At 38.2% G+C, this 22,617-nt stretch overlaps 1 long non-coding RNA gene across 2 annotated transcripts; it reads right to left on the bottom strand.

Moving 5' to 3' along the window:
- Positions 1-271: 271 nt before the first annotated feature.
- LOC136748741 (uncharacterized) lies at positions 272-2,951 on the bottom strand. 2 transcript variants are annotated; one of them, XR_010816618.1, is made up of 3 exons: positions 2,617-2,951; positions 829-1,077; positions 272-725 (listed from the first exon to the last, which is right to left on the bottom strand). It is a non-coding gene; the product is annotated as an uncharacterized LOC136748741 (long non-coding RNA). The 2 variants fall into 2 exon arrangements; XR_010816617.1 differs by having other exon boundaries at positions 975-1,077; positions 2,617-2,852.
- Between the last annotated feature and the right edge of the window lie 19,666 nt (positions 2,952-22,617).

Genomic DNA, 22,617 nt, shown 5'->3' with positions numbered 1-22,617 from the left:
CTTTCAGGTGATCTACAGCTGCAGTTGCATGTTAAAAAAAACTCTAATAAATTAGAAAGACATGATCTGCCTCGTGTAAACCCATGTCGACTATCTCCAATAATATGGTTTTCATTAGGATGCTTCTCTATTTTCTGTCTAATAAGTTTTTCCAACATGTTCAAGTAATGCAGGCGAGACAGATTGGTCTGTAATTTCCTGGTTTAGTTTTGTCCCATTTCTTGTGGATAGGTATGACATTTGCAGTTTTCCAATCATTTGGCACATCCCCTATTTTTTAAGTACTGTTGGAAATATACCACAATACCAGTTTATTGTGCACAGTCCGCAGATCCAGAGGGATGGGGCACGAAGTCCACGCCCTCTGCCAATTACAGGTTTTAACCCCCCCTTAAAACTGCCTTTAATAAAATGGGCAATATACACAAATAAAAAGAAATGGGAAAGGAAAAACTATAGGCCCACCCAACCTCTAACCTAAAACTAATAAACCCTAATTAAAACCCACTAAAATGTAAACTAATCTTTTCCCTACGGGTGGCTTATTTAAAAACAGGGGTCTAATCTACCCGGTCCAGAAAAAGAATGAAGCGTGTACTGTCTGGTTTCCCGCGCTCAGCTGACACAAGTCCTTGGGTTCTGCTGTCTGTGTCCCAAAAAGTCCCTCCCAGGCTGGTGGAGTGGGTCCCTGCTGCGATGCAAGTCCACAACGGTGGCACCACAACCTTCAAGGAAAGCGAGAGAGAAACGAGAGAAACGGAGACTCAGAGGGACTGCTATACAGATCGAGCTGGATAAGTAGAAATGTACACCACCAGTTGAACTTACGCACGTCCCTAAGCTCTCCTATCTCCCTCCCATAGGTCAAATGTCCCTGGCCCAGTCTTTCCACCAGCGCAAGACTCCGACCTGGCAGCCAACAGAAGCCAATCAATGCATTCCGAATAAGTTAGAAATCAGTCCAAATACTCAACTTGTATGCTCCCTTCCACATCAGTCCAGATCGCTTCAGTCTCTCCGCTGATCTTGCATGTTCAGGCTTTGCTGCCAGGTCCTGTACTCCTGCTTGCTATGTTCCTGAAAAAAAAAAAAAGTCTGAAAGTAGACCTCACCTGTCCTGTGTCTGACTTTGGCAACTCCTAAACACTTCTATTCACTTTTTCTTTCTCAACAGCTTCTTAAGTACCTTTGTTTTAGCTTCCTGCCACCTGGATGCTGTTGCCCTGCCAGGTCACTTGGGAGTCTAGGCTCCCAGCAAAGTGACTGATTCTGGGGCATGTGTATATATACAAACAGAAATCATGAAGGGTCTGTTTGAGTTACACATGTTTGGGCCTATAGGCAGCTTGGATAGAAACATGTTTTCATATGGACCTCTGTGAAGTTGGCATCCCTTGTATTCAGAATATGAATACAAATATTTCCATTTGTGCTGCAAAAATCATTGTTTGTGCTGGCATGGTTCTTGACACATTATATTTTAATCACTTAAAAGTGGTCTCTATCTTTTATGCTACATTTGTTCCAATTTGTGCTGTAAAATGCATTCTTACTAAACAGTCAATGCTGTTCATGCATTTTAAGTGATTTCATACATATTGTTTTAAAAATGGTCTTATTTATTTAATAGAAAGTTGAGCCATGTTGCCTAATAAAACAGTGGTTAGCATAGTACATAGACATGTGATAATGAAAGAAGCTGATTTAGACATTCCAGAATTAGTTTGTCATCAGTAGGTTCTGTTACTCAATCAATTAAACTATATATCTATCTGGAGCCATGTTCAAACGGTAGAATTACACAATTACTAAATAAAATATTAACCTGAAAAGGAGCATTTGAAATAGAATTAAATAGATTTGTTTTTGTTTTTTAGTGTAACAAACATGCTTGTAGTTTTGTCGTTTGTGGATTTTCTGTTCCAAGAACATTATGCCTTTAATTCCACTATCTTTGAGATAAATAGATAGATGGATAGATAGAGAGAGAGTGTAGTGTAATACCTGATCACATTATCAAAGCATTTTAGCCCAAAACAGTGTCCCTATGATAAATTATAAAAATAAGATGACAGGAAATAATGCCCAAATGTATTTTCCCGTTTAATACGCTGTGAGGAGTCACACTTAAATTCACACTGACACTATATTCTTGCAGCACTTTCTCATGGAATGAGCCTGATTACACATCTCAATTAGTTTATTTGACAGATATAAGTTTTATATATTTTTCAATATGCAGATGTGTAAAAAGTAGTCGGAAGTCATACTTGAGTAAAAGTAAAAATATTCTATCAAAAACATATGTAACGGGTTGGGGGGCCCGTCACAAGAAAGGGCTGTATGTAGGCGGGGGTCTGGTCTGGAAACACACAGTAGGGATGCAGGCAGAGGGTACAAAACAGGCTTGCCGTTTTATTGCTTCCCTTAATGGCAGGCACAGTGTCAAAAAGCAAAACAAAACCTAGCTCTGTGCGAGCACTAACTAAACAATCCCTAACTAAAAACAAACACTAACAATAAATGCCCGGGTCGGTGGAGCCGAACACCGGGCAAACAGAAGCATAAAGGGATAAGGCAGGTTCGTAGTCACAGTCCGTAATCAAAGTTCGTTACCAGTGGGAGGTTGTCAGACAGTCCGGGGTCCAAGAGGGAGAATGGTCCAGGTCCAGAAAAAAAGGTCACAAGCCAGTGAATCCGTCAACTGTGAACTTTACCCTTGTTTCTCCTGCTCTCGCCTCTCGCCTCTCGCCTCTCGCCTCTCGCCTCTCGCCTCTCGCCTCTCGCCTCTCGCCTCTCGCCTCTCGCCTCTCGCCTCTCGCCTCTCGCCTCTCGCCTCTCGCCTCTCGCCTCTCGCCTCTCGCCTCTCGCCTCTCGCCTCTCGCCTCTCGCCTCTCGCCTCTCGCCTCTCGCCTCTCGCCTCTCGCCTCTCGCCGTCCTGTGCACCTTGCTACCCCAGCCAAGCATGCACACACTGGTTCGCGTCCCACTTCCTTTTATAGGGGAAGTGGTGGGCGGGGCTATGGCCATCAGGAGCCCTGCTGGCTTCTGGGGTTTGGAGTCTTGGAGGAGAGGTTTTGTAGTCTCCTCCACTGAAAGACCCGCCCTGACCACAGCCTTGCCTCTCACACTGCCACACTTACCCAAGTAAACGTAAAAATTCTCCCATTCAAACAGTACTTGAGTTAAAGTAAAAAAAGTAGCTAGTACCAAAAGTAAAAGTAAATTTTACTTTGAGATTTGAGATTTTAGTAATAAAGTGAATGTGCATGTGTTTGTGTGTGAGCCTTATGAAGAGGGCATGCAAGAGATTCATTTGATGATCCAATATTTTATTTTCCATAAATTATCAAGGTATTTTCTTTTCATGATTCCTCAATTTTATCTTGAAGAAAACAACGTCCAACAAAAATAAATGTTATTTTGGCACATATTTGGGAATTACTTTCATTTGCATTTTACAAGAATGTCATTGTATTGAATAACAACACCTTTCAACACTACTGTGTCTTCATCTGGGCTATAATTTTATATGTAAAATAAAAATCACATTTAATTATGCATATTATTTATTAATACTGTATCATTTATGGACAGCTGTCATTAAAGTAAACCTGCTGTGATGTTCACCCACGCAAGTTCTTTTAATGGATTTGTTTGTCTTTTAATTTACAATGATTTGTTTGTTATGGGGCACGTGCATATACTGTGCATGATTCCACCTGGGTTGACATCACATCTGATTAGTCAAAAATGTTTGGGGCAAATGCTTAAGATTTTTGGGGCAATGCGTGAGACGAGAGCTATACCTGCCACAAGAATACAGGTTACTGCACCGCTTTACAACATGGGCAATTCATAACAGGCTCGAACAAAACATTATGACAACGCTACACAGCTACATGCACAATACCCATTGAATTAATGCAACACACAAAAGCTGCTAATTACCAAAATAACACTTCCCCATGCTAATACAATGCATTTCCAATCACAGAAAGCAATACTGTACACTGCACTACACGACTTATCTTTGCACTGCAGCTCGGACGCAGGTACACATGAACTTTCAGATCAATACTCAACTTCTCTTTGCTGTGTGTTTGAGTGTGTCCATGTCCTTCTGTTTCTCCCATAACTCATCAAACTCACTGGCATGTCGCAGTTTTCCCAAGAATTTGTGAGTACTACTAAACTATTCAATTTGCATACCCATTATTAACGTTATATATATATTTTTCATGCAGCTGCGCGGTGAAACTTTTTTTTTTCGTTGTGGGCATACTACTTTGAGAGCAAACCTAAATAGTCAAATTGACCCCGCCTTTCTATTGTGTGAAGGCCAATCAAAATAAATAAAAAATCCCAAATGGTACAATGTGTGTGACTGAGGTATGAATGGTGCTATGGAATTGAAGAATAAAGCATATAGCCAGTTTAATATTCATATTAATAGCCTACCGGAAGTAAGTAACAGTAACGGAGTTGTCTGTGTGGGAAATGTAGTGGAGTAAAAAGTACATTATCTTGTTCATAAATGTAGTGAAGTAAAAGTAGCCACAAATAATAAAATACAAATACTCGAAAAACGCACTTAAGTAAAGGAATGAAGAATTTGTACTTCATTACACCCCTGTCAATATGCTGAAAAATAAGAAGTAGCCCCATGTAGTTTAACTACCCACATTTAACTCAATAAATAAAATAGCACAAATATTTGTTTTAAGGGCACAAACCAGCACAAATGCAGCACAAACAAAAAATACTATTTTGGTGAGATTTGGACGTTGATACTGAGTGATGTCACAGCTCATAAAATATAATCTTTAATATGTAAACAACTATAACCATAAGATTTTTGTGGTGCAAACCAGCATAAACGCACCACAAAGTATTTGTACTCAAATTCTGAACACATGGGGTCCCAACTTCACAGAGGTTTCATATGGTTCAATAGAAACAGGCTTAATCAATCCCCCTTTGGGCAGTGCTCTCTTTTTTAGAGACCTATCGATTTATTTTCGTACATATAAAAATTATCTACACTCTTAGAACAAATGTTAAAAACAACACATTACTGAGTGTGATTGTGTGAGGTTGTGTGTAGGAATATTAGCACAAATAATGTGTTATTTCATGAACACTGTAATATGTTAGTTTTACTCAACACGTTGGCTTATTAAAGCTAAAACAAAATATTAATTTAACAAAGGAAACTATGTGGTAGTTGTTTAATGTAAAGAGAAACCTTAATATAAATGATTACTATTGCAAACATGTAGCAGATGTCTTTGTCTTTTATTCAGTAATTTATTCAGTACACAACAAAATTACAATCAAATAATTTATGTAAGACATAGTACAGTATATAAAATGCAATCATTTGAATTCATTTTACTTATTTACCCTAAAGTTGCTTTTCTGAAAATTAGTTAAATAATGTCAAATAATGCATAATACAATATTTTTTCTATATAGTTTATATACAGCATATTATGCATTAAACATCTGTGGGATAATCCACTTTTTAAGTTAACATCTGTTAAACGTCTAAATATGGATATTTTAAATATGTAAATAACATGAATGAATAAATAATAAATATGTAAAAAAAACACTAAAAATTGTATACATGTTGGCAAGTATAACAGACCCACATACATTGTCAATAAAGCACAGTCTCAAGACAGACAACCTCAAGACTCCAGTGCAGTAATATCTCGTTGTTACTGGCGCTGATGCCGCTGCTGGGCTCCGCTGCTCAGAGGATAGTGAGGTCAGATGAGGCACAATGCGCTTCACAGCGTCTCTGCAGTCCCGTGTGGAGGGGAGACGTCTAGTACAAAAAAAAAAGTGAAGTAACATGATAATGTATCCATTTCTGTTTGATTAAATTATTAAGTATTATTTAAACCTATATACATTGCAGTCCCCCTGAAACACAATACAAAAACACATTGTAATTCACTGGGGGTTACCGGCCGCGGCGGGGCGGGGACTCGAATCCCAGTCTCCTGCGTCACTGAACGGCCCGCCGCGTCACTGAAAAGACTGGCTTCAGAATAGCTACAATATTACATTACCGGCATATTGTACTTTAATTCTCGTTTTTAATAGTGGTTATACAACTATAACTATACTACTACTATAAGCTGTCCTTCTAAAACATTTCGAATCGCCCACATAAAGCTAGAACTCTTCAAAACAATCTCGTCTACACGTTATATGTATACGGAAGAGCCCTGGGCCATGTCAAGAAAAAACAACAAGAATGTCTCATGTTAAACCCGAACTTTAGAGATTACAAGTTTACATTTCGAGTTTTGTTTCACATGGTCCCAGGGCTCTTCCGCGTTATTTAATGAATGACATAAGAAAGTTTACAATCGAGAGGAGGCCATTCGACCTATCCTGCTTGTTTGGTGTCCATTAATAACTAAGTGAAAAATTGTTTTGTTACAATTAACTCAAACTGAGGATCAACACAAATTGAGGATTAAAATAAATTAATGTTACTCACCTCTCGTAATTTCGTGGCCCCAGAACAAGTTTTCTTAGAAAGTTCAGACACTCAGTGCTGTCCTCCAGTGAAGGGTCTGTGGAGGCAATTGGTTGAGATACATTTCGCAGAGGATTATGGTTAAAAATAAATAACACACTTTTGACTGTATTAGAAAAAAGACTGTACTCTGCAAATATTGTGTAGAAAACAACACAAAATGTGTTATAGTACTATTAACACATTTTCTGTGTAGAATTTCAACACATTACTTTTAAGAGTGTAGCTTCCTGTTTTCTGAAAATTTGAAATGTTCAAATTACGATAGCAGCAGAGGTTAAATTAAATTTTATAAACTGATGGTTGAAAGTATATTTTGGAAGCAATGTGAGATAACTGTGAAAAGCTTGTTTTGAAGAATTCAGTTTTTATTTTATGCTGAAGTGGGTTCATTAGGAAGTCTGGCTTTTTACTTTTAGTTTTTCTGTGTTTTACTTTTGATTCCAAATCTTTGATTAGATTATTAATTTTTAATTGTAAAATTATGCTATTGATTATTTTGATTTTACAAAAGATATAGCAGACAACCACATTAAGATACATCTGAAGGTGCTGTGAACACAATTTCAGCATGTTCTTGACATGGTGAAATTAATATACACCTTAGCCACCAGTTGTACTTATGGCTCCTTCTCATGTTCAAATCATTCTGTTTAAACAGCCTGGGGGAGATAAAATCACAGAAACCCTGAACACTGCTGGCATTTAATTAAAACTAGGCCCTTGTTGTCTAGAGTTATGAAAGCCGTCCTTACTTTGAAGTAAGCCCTTGAGGATTGGTACTAAGACCCGGGTCAAATTTTATTGGTTCACGATGTAGTCTATGTAGACTAACTGAATGATCCCTATGGGGGTAAAAGTCCAGACCCCAGAGGTCTTTGCTGCCACTGAAGCAAGCAGTGTTATCCTGTGACTGTTAACATATTGGTTAGCCACACCTGAGCTTCTGCATCATTAATTTACTGCCTGTTGAGTGACATACAGAGAGTTCATACTGCTCAACCTTTGAGGCAAACATTGTTACTGTTCAGTGTGTGGCACTTAATTACACATACCGACAGTTTTTAACATGCTTCTTGTTGGGCAATTTCATTATTGCAGCACAAATTGTGCTGAGCAAAATGTATGAAAATGAAGTTTTAGCATTATTCTTTTTTGTGACTATGAAAAAGGCTATTCTGTTTCTGTCAAGCAGGGAATTAGACTTCTGGAGCTGGAAACTGAAGTGAACAATGAACAATAGTGGAACTGTAGCCTTACACTGTTTATTAAGAATCAACTAAATTAATGAAGTATATATCTTGGATCAATTAATTTCAAATTTTCTTTTACACAGTACTTGAACAGTGTTCTGACATTGCAGTTGTTGAAGAGCACAGTCCAGCAGGTTTTCGAGGTCTCTAAATCGTAACCTCCTCTAGAGCTCGGAAAGGGGTTTAATTGGTTCTGTTCAGTGAATAATTAGCTCAGATAATTAGGGCCCTCAAGGACTGAATTTTAAACACTGTTCTGTAAAATCCGTTATACTGCAGAACTCAAGTACAGGGCCTGGAAATGAACATAGTGACAGTGTGTTAACCACAAGTTGGCAAAGCAATTGAATTACTGTTGTACAATAGATACATATTTGGCAGTGAAGCTTGTGTATCAAATTAATACTTCCCCCACCTCATTTCCTGTTTGTTCAGCTACAAACAGGTCTTTTAAGATGTAGTTTTATTTTTTTAGTGGAATTGTTTGTAGCCAAAAAAGCATGCTATCAGAAAAGTGAATATTGTAGCACACAAAAAAGAATATGCATGAAAATAAGTGAATATAAGTATGTTTTAGTTTTTTGGCTGATGCCTTTATCCAAGGTGATGTGGAGGTAACAAATACCAGCTGATAATTGTTTTTACAAGGAAACCATTGGCATCTCTGAAAAATAACAATTGCATTGTCTTGAAAATCTATAGAAAATTGATATATACAGTACTGTGCAAAAGTTCTAGGCAGGTGTGAAAAAATGCTGTAAAGTAAGAATGCTTTCAAAAAAAGACATGTTAATAGATGATATTTATCAATTAACAAAATGCAAAGTGAGTGAACAGAAGAATAATCTAAACCATATCAATATTTGGTGTGACAACCAAATTGGTATTCACAATTCTTCTAGGTACTTCTAGTTTTTGAAGGGACTCGGAAGGTAGGTTGGCCAAACATCTTGGAGAACTAACTACAGTTCTGTGGATTTAGGCAGCCTCAGTTGCTTCTCTCTCTTCATATAATCCCAGACAGACTCGATGATGTTGAGATCAGGGCTCTGTGGGGGCCATACCATAATAATAATAATAATAATAATAATAATACATTTTATTTGGGGGATGCCTTTCTAGATACTCAAGGACATCTTACACAAAGTTGACCTATATAAATTAATACAATAAACATAGATTACGATGGAGAAATACATAGGGACTGACAGTTACAAAGGAAACATCTGCTAAAATGTAGCCATAGGGCTATAGAAGGTAGGCTTTCTTAAAAAGGTGAGTTTTTAAAAGATTTTTTAAAAAGATGAGAGTGTCTGCTTGTTTTATTTGTGCGGGGAGTGCGTTCCAGTAGTGAGGGAGGAATTAATTATGCCAGTAATCAGAGGAGAAATTGCAGTTAGACAGGTTTTAACAAGGCTAGTGAGCATGGGGTCAAGTAGACAAGTAGATGATTTGGATCTACAGATAAGTTCAGTGATGGAATGCTCAGTGACTCGAGTGAAATCAGAGAGACAGGTAGTGTAGGCTGAGCCTTGTGGTGTATTCATCCAAGACAGATTATCACCAGGAGGACAAGGCAATTTTGATAGATATTGGTGGATGTCATGGATTTTTGTGTGGAAAAAGTTGAGGAACTTGTTACATTGTTCAGGAGAGGGGTCAGAAGGGAAGTTATCGGGTGGCTGAAGTTAATGTTTTACTGTGGAAAAGAGGACTTTTTGAGTTATTTTTCCAGAATTGATGATGCTAGAGTAGTATAATGTTCTGGCAGCTGAGAGGGCATTCTTATAGATCAACAGGTGATCTGTGTATGCTTGGGAGTGAATTACCATGCCAGTCCTCTTGCACAGGCGTTCTAGACGGCGTCCACTAGTTTTTAATTGGTGTAATTCCGGGGTGTTCCACGGAGCAGTGTGAGTGAAAGAGACAGAGCGGGTTTTAAAGGGAGCGAGGGTATTCAGGGAAGAAGAAAGACAGTCGTTGTAATGCACAATGAGATTATGAATAGACTTGGAGTCAGGACTGGGGTAAGTCTGAATCAGATTGATAAGATCAGTGGGGTTGATGTTTTTTATGTTTCTAAAGGAAATGGTGCATTGGACATTATGTTTAAGAAGTGGAACAGAGACTTCAAACATGACAGCTTTGTGATCGGAGATCACTTCCAGGACTCCTTGTTCTTCTTCATGCTGAAGATAGTTCTTAGTGACTTTTGCTGCATGTTTGGGGTCGTTGTCACGCTGCAGAATAAATTTGGGGCCAATCAGATGCCTCCCTGATATTATTGCATGATGGATAAGTATCTGCCTGTACTTCTCAGCATTGAGGAGACCATTCATTCTGACCAAATCCCCAACTCCATGTGCATAAATGCAGCCCCAAACTACCAAGGAACCTCCACCATGCTTCACTGTTGCCTGCAGACACTCATTCGTGTACTGCTCTACAGCCCTTTGGCGAACAAATTGCCTTCTGCTACAGCCAAATATTTCAGATTTTGACTCATCAGTCCAGAGCACCTGCTGCCATTTTTCTGTGCCCCAGTTCTTGTGTATTCGTGCATAGTTGAGTTGCTTGGCCTTGTTTCCACGTCGGAGGTATGGCTTTTTGGCCGCAAGTCTTCCATGAAGGCCACTTCTGATCAGACTTCTCTGGCCAGTAGATGGGTGTACCAGGGTCCTACTGTTTTCTGCCAATTCTGAGCTGATGGCACTGCTGGACAACTTCCGATTGCGACATGAAGTAAGCATGATGTCTTTCATCTGCCGCAGTAAGTTTCCTAGGCTGACCACTGCATCTACGGTCCTCAACATTGCCTGTTTCTCTGTGCATCTTCAAAAGAGCTTGGACAGCACATCTGGAAACCCCTGTCTGCCTTGAAATGTCTGCCTGGGAGAGACCTTGCTGATGCAGTATAACGACCTTGTGTCTTGTTGCTGTGCTCAGTCTTGCCATGGTGTATGACTTTTGACAGTAAACTGTCTTCAGCAACGTCACCTTGATAGCTAAGTTTGGCTGTTCCTCACCCAGTTTTATTCCTCCTACACAGCTGTTTCTGTTTCAGTTAATGATTGTGCTTCAATCTACATATTGAATTGATGATCATTAGCACCTGTTTGGTATAATTGTTTAATCATACACCTGACATTATGCCTACAAAATGCCTGACTTTGTGTAAGTGTACCTAGAAGAATTGATACTGTTTTGAAGGCAAAGGGTGGTCACACCAAATATGGATTTGATTTAGCGTTTTCTTCTGTTCACTCACTTTGCATTTTGTTAATTGATAAATATAATCTATTAACATGTCTCTTTTTGAAAGCATTCTTACTTTACAGCATTTTTTCACACCTGCCTAAAACTTTTGCACAGTACTATATATAAGGATTTGAAGGCACAGATGATACCTTGATGATGACCTTCACTTCGTTTGTAGGGGAATTTCTGTGTATGGATGTTTGTTTAAAGTATATTTCAAACAGTGTGATAAAAAGCACGTACAGACATGAATTGGCACTTTATGTCACACCATATAGCCCCTCAATCCCAGATCACTTCTCAGTGTTATCACAGAAAAGGGGAACAAGGTCTATGTCTTACTTTCTATGAAATCACAAGTGCAAATGTCAAGAAAACAGGCTGAATCAGAGGGCAAAGGGAGACCCGACACCTCTGTCTTGAAGTACACCATAGTGGATTATGCTCATTCCATTTACAATCTGAATCTTCCCTTGGGTCAGTAACTAACATTTTGCACCCTTAGTGTCGTGGCTGGCTTTTCAACTTTGATCAGATTATCATTATTGCCCCATTTCTTGGAGTCCTTCTATTTTCTTTTTTACTTTTTGTCCCTTACTTAAGTGGCATGGTACAATTTCTCATATATATATTTGGAGTATTCTAAATACATATTCCAACATGTAATATGCAGAATTGTATGCCTTTTGAATACATATGCCTTGTAAAGGTACTGGTAAACCATAGCATTGGCAATTTAAAAAAAATGTATATATTAACAATTGATGCCTTTTCTTTTACATTTATTGCCTTTAGTTTTGTTCAAGTTCAAGTCAAGGTCTTCAGAGCTGAAGATTGCCCTCTTCACTATTTGAATACCTCTGCAAGTGTTTGGCAGCATAGATTCCACATGAATGCGTTAAATGTAGTACAAGACAAAACCACAAACTTCAAAAGCTCCAGGATACACACAATAGTGTATTTAAGTATGAATGTAGCCCAGCACATCTCTCTCTCTCTCTTTCTCTCTCTCTCTCTCTCTCTCTCTCTCTCTCTCTCTCTCTCTCTCTCTCCCTCTCCCTCTCCCTCTCCCTCTGCCTCTGCCTTTCTCTCACTCTCAGAGCTTTCTCTTCAAGGCTCCTCAATTTCAAGAGCTGGAGCCAACATTAAGAAAACTTAGGGACAGATATAAACGGAATGAATCAGCGGTCAAAAGAGAGTGATTATTCCTATTTTAAGAGGGAATCCTTTGCTTACTGGCTGCTGGTTGCTATGGATTTCTCTCAGAAGCTCTCAGAATAATAGTACATCCTACCAGTGATGTCAGAGCTTCAAGCTGTTGATTAGGCTGTAGCCTGTTGCTTATGATCATCAAATAACCTGCTGGTACCCTAGATACCTTGCTTTGCTGTTCAGATGAACTAGAGTGCGAGTGAAGAGCATTAGGCTTCACCTCCTCCTGTTTCTCTTGTCTTCCTTTGGCTTCTTCTGCACAGCTCCATCTGCAACTGCTGAAGAATTTGATCTCTACACAGTGAGTACTGCTAAAAAAAATTGTATTCTGTTAGTGTTTTTTTTACAAACAAGTTTGACTGTTCCATTTTATGAGGTTTAGTGTATAGACTAGTTTGATGAAAAGGAAGCTCTTGTGGAGTTGAAAATGAACATAACATTTATTATCTTTGTCCCCCCCATTTTTATTCAAATTTAAATTAAAATTTACTTAATGTTCCTTGTGAAAAAAAAGAAATACAATCACCAACAATATAAATGAAGCAAAAGAGCAGCATTTAATTGGTGTATATCTATGCATGTACATCTGTAGGATTTGATTTTGATTCAGATTTCATTTTATTGGCTTTACACAAAAAACTGTGGATTTATATATTTAACACTTTGATTTAAAAAAAATCTGTAGATACTTAAAAAAAATGTTCCTCTATACATCTTTTTGAAACAGACATTTCAGATATAAAAAATATCCGCACATCCTGTATATCATTCTGTGATGTGTGTGTGTGTGTGTGTGTGTGAGAAAGAGATAGTGTTTGAGTGTGTTTGTGTGAGTGTGTGTTGGAGATTTCACATTTCAAAGCGAGCAATCTGAATATGGTTCCTTGTGACCTTAAGATGATTTGGCAGGATCAAACTCTGAACTCTTCTGTGCTCTTTCCCTATAGATTGGGCATGCTTCAGATTAATTTTAAACTCTTTTATGTTTTTTGTCTAAACACGCGTCTAGTTCGAACAGTTATACAAGATTTCACTACTGATGTTTTCCAGGTTATTGCAGTCAGTATATGGATACATTGTAAAGGCAGAAGGGTAATGGCGTTTGTAGAAGTCCGTATCCTGGGCAACTTCCAAGCCACCTTTACTTCAACAAGTGTTTGATTAATTAATCATTGAATATCATGAAGCTCTGTGATTTCTAATGATGCATACCCTTGTACAACAATACAATATCATCACTAAATCTTTTAAGTAAAAATGTTAAAAGGGTCAGTGTTCAGTGTCTTCATCTGAAATCTAGACTCATGAATAAAGACTGAACTGAATGACTTAACAAAGATCTTTGGAAATGTTGATCATTAGCATATAAATTACCATGAATATCCACTGCAGTTAAACTTCAGTCCTTATACAGTGAGGGAAAAAAGTATTTGATCCCCTGCTGATTTTGTATGTGGCTAGGCCACTCCAGGACCTTAATGTGCTTCTTCTTGAGCCACTCCTTTGTTGGCTTGGCTGTGTGTTTTGGGTCATTGTCATGCTGGAATACCCATCCACGACCCATTTTCAATGCCCTGGCTGAGAGAAGGAGGTTCACACCCAAGATTTGATGGTACATGGCCCCGTCCATCGTCCCTTTGATGCGGTGCAGTTGTCCTGTCCCCTTAGCAGAAAATCACCCCCAAAGCATAATGTTTCCACCTCCATGTTTGACGGTGGGGATGGTGTTCTTGGGGTCATAGGCAGCATTCCTCCTCCTCCAAACACAGCGAGTTGAGTTGATGCCAAAGAGCTCGATTTTGGTCTCATCTGACCTCAACAATTTCACCCAGTTCTCCTCTGAATCATTCAGATGTTCATTGGAAAACTTCAGACGGGCCTGTACATGTGCTTTCTTGAGCAGGGGGACCTTGCGGGCGCTGCAGGATTCCAGTCCTTCACGGCATAGTGTGTTACCAATTGTTTTCTTGGTGACTATGGTCCCAGCTGCCTTGAGATCATTAACAAGATCCTCCCGTGTAGTTCTGGGCTGATTCCTCACCGTTCTCATGATCATTGAAACTCCACGAGGTGAGATCTTGCATGGAGCCCCAGACCGAGGGAGACTGACAGTTATTTTGTGTTTCTTCCATTTGCGAATAATCGCACCAACTGTTGTCACCTTCTCACCAAGCTGCTTGGCGATGGTCTTGTAGCCCATTCCAGCCTTGTGTACGTCTACAATCTTGTCCCTGACATCCTTGGACAGCTCTTTGGTCGTGGCCATGGTGGAGAGTTTGGAATCTGATTGATTGATTGCTTCTGTGGACAGGTGTCTTTTATACAGGTAACGAGCTGAGATTAGGAGCACTCCCTTTAAGAGAGTGCTCCTAATCTCAGCCCGTTACCTGTATAAAAGATACCTGGGAGCCAGAAACCTTGCTGATTGATAGGGGATCAAATACTTATTTCCCTCATTAACATGCAAATCAATTTATAACTTTTTTGAAATGCGTTTTTCTGGATTTTTTTGTTGTTATTCTGTCTCTCACTGTTAAAATACACCTACCATTAAAATTATAGACTGATCATTTATTTGTCAGTGGGCAAACGTACAAAATCAGCAGGGGATCAAATACTTTTTTCTCTCACTGTATACTAAAGACCTAGGACTGTCCAGCAACAATTAATCCCAAAATTACACTGCACAACCAAAAAGGTATTTAGGAATCTAATGTTGTCAGGCTTTAGTGCTTTTTAAATACAATGCTTCTGTCTGCCAAGATTGTATACAAGTATTTTGTATTTCCAAACCTTTATTCACACTGCCTAAATTATGCATGAGCATCCTGTTTTTTGAAGCCTTGCAAATAAACCAAAGCACTATGAAGTTTTGACAGACATCCACAATGATTCAATAATGCCGTATATCAATAACAATTTTTCTCTATACTACTCTGAAAGGACCACAGTCCTTAAAGGAGGACTCGGAGATGAAAAGTTCATGAAGATGAATAAATGGTTCATTGAGACAACAAGCAGTAGGCTATACATGTTTGCATGGGTAATTGGTAGCTGATAGTCACTTCTCACACAAATGCTAATTAATTATTTAGCTATTAAGGCTGTGGTTTGTTTGAAATGCTTACTTTGTATTACAGTAGAACCGGACTGCTGTTAGCTCTGAAGAAACACAATATAAACACTGCATGCTCTTCTGCAATTCTTCTAAAATGTCTTTTATAGTCTTATGCATGTACAATGCTGATTAATTACAATTGAACTTGGAAGAATATGTACTTCATCGTTTAACATCTCGTATTAGGAGGTGGCCTTAATATACTGTGACAAGAACTGGTTAATTGTGAAGATTTAATTTTAAAGCACTATTGCTAATTGCTTAGAGAAAGTTGTATTAGATCAAAGGAGTGTAAAGCAACAGCAGTATGATTTGTTAATGTTAACTAGTAATGAGGTCCCCTCCTATTCCTCGGTTTATTTTGCTCATTAGAGAATAACAGATCTTGAATTTCTGTGTTCTTCTTGTGCCAAAAACTACATACAATTAACTTTGAGTTTTAAGGGATTTATACAAAAGGGTATTAAATAGATAAATATATATATATATATATATATATATATATATATATATATATATATATATATATATATATATATATATATATATTTTATAAAGGGTGTATTTGACAACCCCATGTGTTACACTTTGCAGATTTTACAAAAATAGATATTTATTTTCTTAGTTTTCTACATTTGATTCCTTTTGAAATAAACAGTGCAGTTCTTCTAGTAGTTGTATAGAAGTAGGCTAAACGGAAGGTTGTCATATTTCATGTAAAATTAGGAGATTGCATGTTTATAAAACCGTGGCAATTTTGAAGTTCACATCATATTCTGATTTGAAAACCACAATTCATTTAGTTATTTTTCTGTGCAATTTCCCTAATCACTTCATGTCAAAATACTAAAATGACAAATATTAGCAACAAATGAAACATTTATCCACTCGTAGCCCGTGGCTCTTCTGCTCACACAGAAAAATGATTGTCCCCTCTGTAGATTTACTAGAGTCATTAACCAGCATCTTTGCCAGCTCAGCAACATCAAATATTTTTATTCTGAGATGAAATCTCATTTCCCAGAGATCATATCTATTCTTTCGTAAAGTACAAGGTTGCTTTTGTCATTTTATATGCACTTAGCATTTTCCTGTGCATTTTCATAAGTGAATTATGGTTTCAATTACATTATTATTATTATTATTATTATTATTATTATTATTATTATTATTATTATTATTATTATTGTCTATTCAGAATATAATGCTACTAGAAAAAATATTGACTCAGGTGCATGTTTCACAAATTGGCCTGTGAATGTTTAATTAAAACTGCTTTGTTGTGGGGGAGGGGGGGGAGGGAATAGAAAGGCTGTTTCTGCAGCTTTTGTCAGATAAATTATAATTGCACCATGTGGTTAGTGCAATTTAAACACATGGACATGCACACACACACTGACACACGCTCACACACACACACTCACATACACGCACACATACACACACACAAAATGATTTGAAAAAATTTAACAGTTAAGCAGCCTGGGTGTATGAACCATTGAATGGCATTTGATGGAGTTTCCAGTGGGAGGATGTTTTTATACATAAAAAATGTAACTGAATTTCCCACTTTCTTATTTTGCTACATTTAATAGGTTTTCTTTTCATGCAGAGAATAGGCAAGATAAGACTTACTGTTTGAAATGCAAACTAAAGATGACTTAACTGTCACATGCAAAGGGAGGAATACTTTTAAAATGAAAGAAAAAAAATCATTGAAAAGTCAGTTTCAAGGGAAGCTTCACATGTAACATTCTGAATTTGTTCGGCCTTTCACATTCAAATTACAGTTTACAAAAAAAAGAAATAACACATTCTGTGCTGAGTATTTTTCCGTCAACGGAAATATTCACATATAACTGCATGACTCATTTACATGAGTAAATAATGTTAATCTCAATCTCTTTGGAGTTGCCCATTTGTTTAGAATGCTGTGGTAGCTCATTCCAAACATATGGAGCTACAGAACTATAAGATATTCTCCCAGAATCCTGTCATCAACTTGGCACATTAAGGTTTGAGCTGTATTAGTGCCCAGTGAACTGTATCAGTGAGCTTGGTGAACTTTGCCTGTGACATAATATATGTACATACTTCTGTTTATATGGTTTACATACTGTAGTTCTCTTCTATGGTAGAATGTGCTCCTTTTCTATAGATTATTATGCTTCTGTATGGTTTGCCACAATCCCCTGGTTCCCCATATAACTTAATGGTTACCACAACTTCCTGTGCTTTGCTGTTCTTCTCTTTACTGTAACCTCTAGCAGTGACAAATTGAAGGCTAGGTGGGCTCTTTAGATCTGGCAATATTTGCCTAGTTCACTGTAAACATTACATCACCAGTTGAACTCAGTCTGGCATTGTATGGTTGCTTGTGTCTAAATGATTTATTACTGTTTGTTTGGCCGCTGCATTTTTGCAAGCTGAATCGCCTTCAACAACAAAACAGCATTAGAAACTTAAGTGTGATCATTTTAAAGGTTATATACTGTAGTGCAAACAGTATGGAGCAATTTAGAAATAAATTGCAGAATACAGTGTAATGCTAAAAAATATTCAGTGAGGTCAAAATGCAGGTGCTATGAATGCTAATAAGGTGAAATGTTATGAAAATAATACACTTGAGTACAGAGGGAAATGACAGGTTAAATTAAAGGTCTGGTGTAGCAGTGGACAGTGTTGAGTATCACCTTCTTGTTCAGTCATAGTCCCTGGTTTCTGTTGATCAAATTAAAAATCATGTTGGAGATCTTGGCAATTCCCTTATTGTATTTCATGCTGAATTAACACACGCACATACACATGTAAAACACCGCTTTACTGGAGTCATTAATATCAAAAGTACTAAATAATAATTCACTATGTTCCCGTTCCTTTTTAAGAATGTTACAAAATAGGAATTTGAATTCTATATATAAATGGCACCATCCAAAGCAACCTGTAAGAACGCTGCACTAATCAAGGAAAACAATGTAACAGATTTTTAGATGGTTATATTAAAATATTAAAATAAATTAATCACAGAATAACATACTGTGATTACTGATAACACTTATTACAGCTGTTTATTTTTTATGTATGTAGAACACTTTGAGTACCGCTGTTTTAAGCACAGCTACATAGTTGAGCCATGCTTGGTGTGGGGCACATGCTGGCTGGAAGGGTCACGGGGACATCTGTGGCGGAGGGGTGGGGGAGATGGGAGCTCAAGGGCAGATTACAGATTCAAAAGTGAAGCTTGGAATATTTTTGTATTATGTTCAATGCCAACTTTAAGTGCCTGTCTGTCCCTGTGTTTTTCCTGGTTTCTGTGTAATATCATATTTTATGTATATACACTTAGGGCCAGATTAAATCAAAACTTTGACCCACCCGCTAATAGAAAACTACAAAACTGTACTCATTTGCAGCTTCAATTGTAGCAAGATACCACTTTCTTCTAATCATAAATGTAACCTCTATGATGTACAAGTTTGTAGTTTGCTATTAGTGGGTGGGTCAAAGTTTTGATTAAATCCGTTCCTTAGACATCTTAGGCATCTGAGTCTGTGGGAGGTAACATGGTCGTAAGTCTCTTTCCAAAACATAAAGAATGTATTATGAAGCTTGTACTTCAATGCAGTGTCAAACAATGACAAGAGGTTGAAAATAAGAATGCTAACTGTTGATGTCCAAGTGTCTGAGGCACTTTTGCCAAGCTACCAAATTAGCATTCAGTCCTGTTAATTAAAGGGGAGTTTAATGAGACTTATTAATTCAGTGTTTCTGTTGTACCAGATGGAAGAAGAAAATGTATACCAGCTTACTCAAATACCAGGGATAACTAATGCCCTTTGCATGGCATGAACATCAACTGGTAACACTCTCTTCTGGAAAACGTTGTATTTTAATGTCATATCAGTTTGTCTAAATGCTTCTTAATTTACATAATTCAGATGGCCATTAAAGACAAAAGTTTTGAGAAGAGTTAAGCTTTTGCAAATTACATTCTGTTGGAGTAGGCCTTATGTTATCATTGCATTAATATAGTAATATAGAATAGGTTTCTATGTTGTTGTTGTTTTGCTTAGTTTATTTACTTGGTTTAATCATTGCATGTTATAGGTTCTGGACAGATGCCATATATGTTAAGACTATAAACTTAAAGGGAACATTGCTTTGTAATCAGAAATGACCTACCCTCTACAACACTATGAATTTACAGAGCATTAACAATTCACTCAGGGTGCCTTTTTTGGGTAATTCTGGATTTGATTTGGGTAATTCTAAATTAAAATATGGGTTGTTCAGCAATTTGTTTTACCATAATATAAAATGTAATAAGAAATATTAATAATAAAATATTCTGCCATAATAAATATACAGTTAGCAATGATGTATTATTATTTGTACATTTTCTTTTGCTGTAAACAAATTGCTGCATCTCATGAGCTTAAAAAAGATATGTGGGATATAATCTACTTTAATGAATATATTCTGGAATATATTAAATAATACATTATTTACATTAATTTAATCAGTAAAACATAATTTTCAAGTTTTTTTATGTTGTTTTTTTTTTTTTTTTACAACTCTTAATCTTGAAAATATTGCATTGCCAGTTGCCTCCCATGTTTCTTTCAGTTGGGTAGTTCTAGGTATTTTTCTTATGAGAAACCCTGAATTCAGTAATGTAGTACATGCTTCCCCCCACTCTGAAGTAGGGCAATTTCTGAATAGCACAGCAGATGGCAGCAATGGGTATATTTAAAATAATACATACATAATTACATAATTGAACACTAGAAAACCGAGATGACCCATATTAAGAGAAAACATTGTTAGAAGTAGTAATAATTATCATCATAACTTTAATAATAAAGAAAACACAAAAGTAATGAAATTTAAAGAATAAACAACACTATCCTGCAATTAAACCAGTAGGCCTACTGTAATGTATCTCCCCATAATTGTGGGTCCGAATTGACAGTGATTCTTTACACTTTGCATCCTGAACAACCCCAGTAGACGTAATACTTCCTTTTGGTAAGAAGCTTTTGCAAGTAATCATACTTGAATGATGTTTAACCTCGAGATTTATTTTCTATTCATGGGAGGTTATTTCATGTTCATTGTGCATATGTGTTTTAGCAGAGCGGGAATTACCTTTGTGTGGGGGGGTGGATCAAATTCAGGCATATATTTTATTTCACTATCATTCTCACTTTCACTCTGAGGATAGGATTCTGCTTCAGAAATATATTCTGATTGTGAACTAGCAAAGCCGGGGGGAAGAACAAAATAAAAATAGTAGTGATGAAAGATTAATTTCATCCAACAATTTAAATAACAGAGCAGTAAGAAGCCCATGCTTTTCCAGTACCAGTGATTGGCCTAGGTTATGCAACTTGGATATCCACTCCTATCCCTCTCCTGCACATTTCCAGTATCTCATAAAGGAGGTATCTCCTTTAGAGTCTACTAAGTGGTTGTGGGAAATAACCAATAACTGCACTCTTTGCAAAGTCAAGTTAATTAGCGACTTCAGACAGCTGACTTCTGTTTCCAGTTGGGCAAAGGCCTTGTAACGAACTTCACCTGTAATATGGCATCTTTGAGCCGCAGCTGGCACATGGTATAATGAATGCTCCAGACTCAGACCCATGGGCATGGCCCCTAACTCCAACTTAAGGCATTTGACACCATTAATTTAGGGTGATGAGCTCCAGTCAATAGTATTAATCCGTTGTATGCACAGAATGAGCCATTGATTCAGAAAAGCATAGTTTGAGTTGGCAATTTGTGAGTATAATGCATCCTTTTGCAAAACTTTTGTACCAAAACCCAAACCCAGATTGTATTGAGTATTGAGCAGCAGTGGAATGGCAGTGACGAACTCACATTACAGGTAGCTACTAAACTGGCGAGACAGACCCAGAAGCAACAGGGTGGCAGTGACGAGTCTCCGCCTCAAGTAACTAATGTGACCAACAGCAACTCAGAGCAGCAGAACAGTGACAGTGAGGATGGCCAGCGAGAGGGAGGCTCTGTAGAGCTGGCGAGAGAGCCAGAGGCCGGAGGAGCAGGGGCCCCCACAATGAGCAGGCGATGATAGCGAAACCCTGCCGGAAGAGACCTGCACTGTGCCGACAGGGCATGAGGAAGAAGAGAGCGACAGCAACCCAGAGCAGCATGGCAATAGTGAAGAGGCCCAGCAAGAAGAAGGCTAACATAAAGCTGATGTGCAGCCCAGCTACAGCTTCCTGCTGACGAGAAGGACATTCAGCCAGAGGTGGAGTGCCAGAGGCACCCGCAATGACCAGGCAACAATAGCGAGGCACCATCTGAAGAGGCCTACACTGTACGGAAGTGGCAGGAGTAGTGCAACAGTGTCCTGGAGCCGCAGAGATAGGGGGATGCAGGATCCAGGAGTGAGTACCAGGAGCAGCTGGTGCAGCTCCAGGAGGGCGGCATTCGGACAAAGCACAAGCAGGAGATGAGTGGCGTCCAAGAGGGGGTCCCACTCCAGCAGCGGGGTAAACTTGCCTGAGGGGGATGCACGGAGAACCAGCGGATGGGTGGTGTCCAGCCAAAAGAACTACCCTAGTGCAAGACGAGAAGCATCCGAGAATGGGTCTCAATTCGGCGGCAGGGGACATTAATGGGGCCCGGGAGGAGTAAGTACAGCCACCTCGATTCCAATACTAAGCTGAACTTTTCCCCTTGTTCGCCATCCACTTCTCTAGGCCCCAGGTATAGCCCCCAGGAAAAGACAGTCACCAGATCAGGAGTATGATTTCAGCCTTCCTCATGGACGAGGGAATGGGAAGGGGCAGTGTAGTGATCTGGGACTGTGTATGTAGAGAGGCTGCACAGTCACTTCTGTGTGTTGGGGGTTGGGGCAGATCGTTTGTGGATCTGATGTAGTTTGTGGGAATTGTTGTAGTCGAATTGATAGTTGTCCTTTAATTAATTCTACTGTGACACCTTGTAAAGAGAATTCTCTGACCCACCACAATTTTTTATGTAATTATTATTTTTATTTAATTATTATTGAATAGGTTGAATTGGAGCAATCCTTTTGATGAGCACAGTGGGGTTATTTATTTTTATTTAGTTTTTTTTAGCAAAGTAGCAAATATAAACCACCAAAAAATTATTCAGATGAGTGAATTAATCTGTCCAACACATCTCTCCACAAATGTGACACAAAGAAAGTCCAGATCTTCAAGGAG

The sequence above is a fragment of the Amia ocellicauda genome, chromosome 4 (genome assembly GCF_036373705.1).
Source record: "Amia ocellicauda isolate fAmiCal2 chromosome 4, fAmiCal2.hap1, whole genome shotgun sequence".
Taxonomy (NCBI): Eukaryota; Metazoa; Chordata; class Actinopteri; order Amiiformes; family Amiidae; genus Amia; species Amia ocellicauda.
The sequence above is the reverse complement of the archived record's forward strand: the minus strand, read 5'-3'. Positions and strand labels throughout refer to the sequence as shown.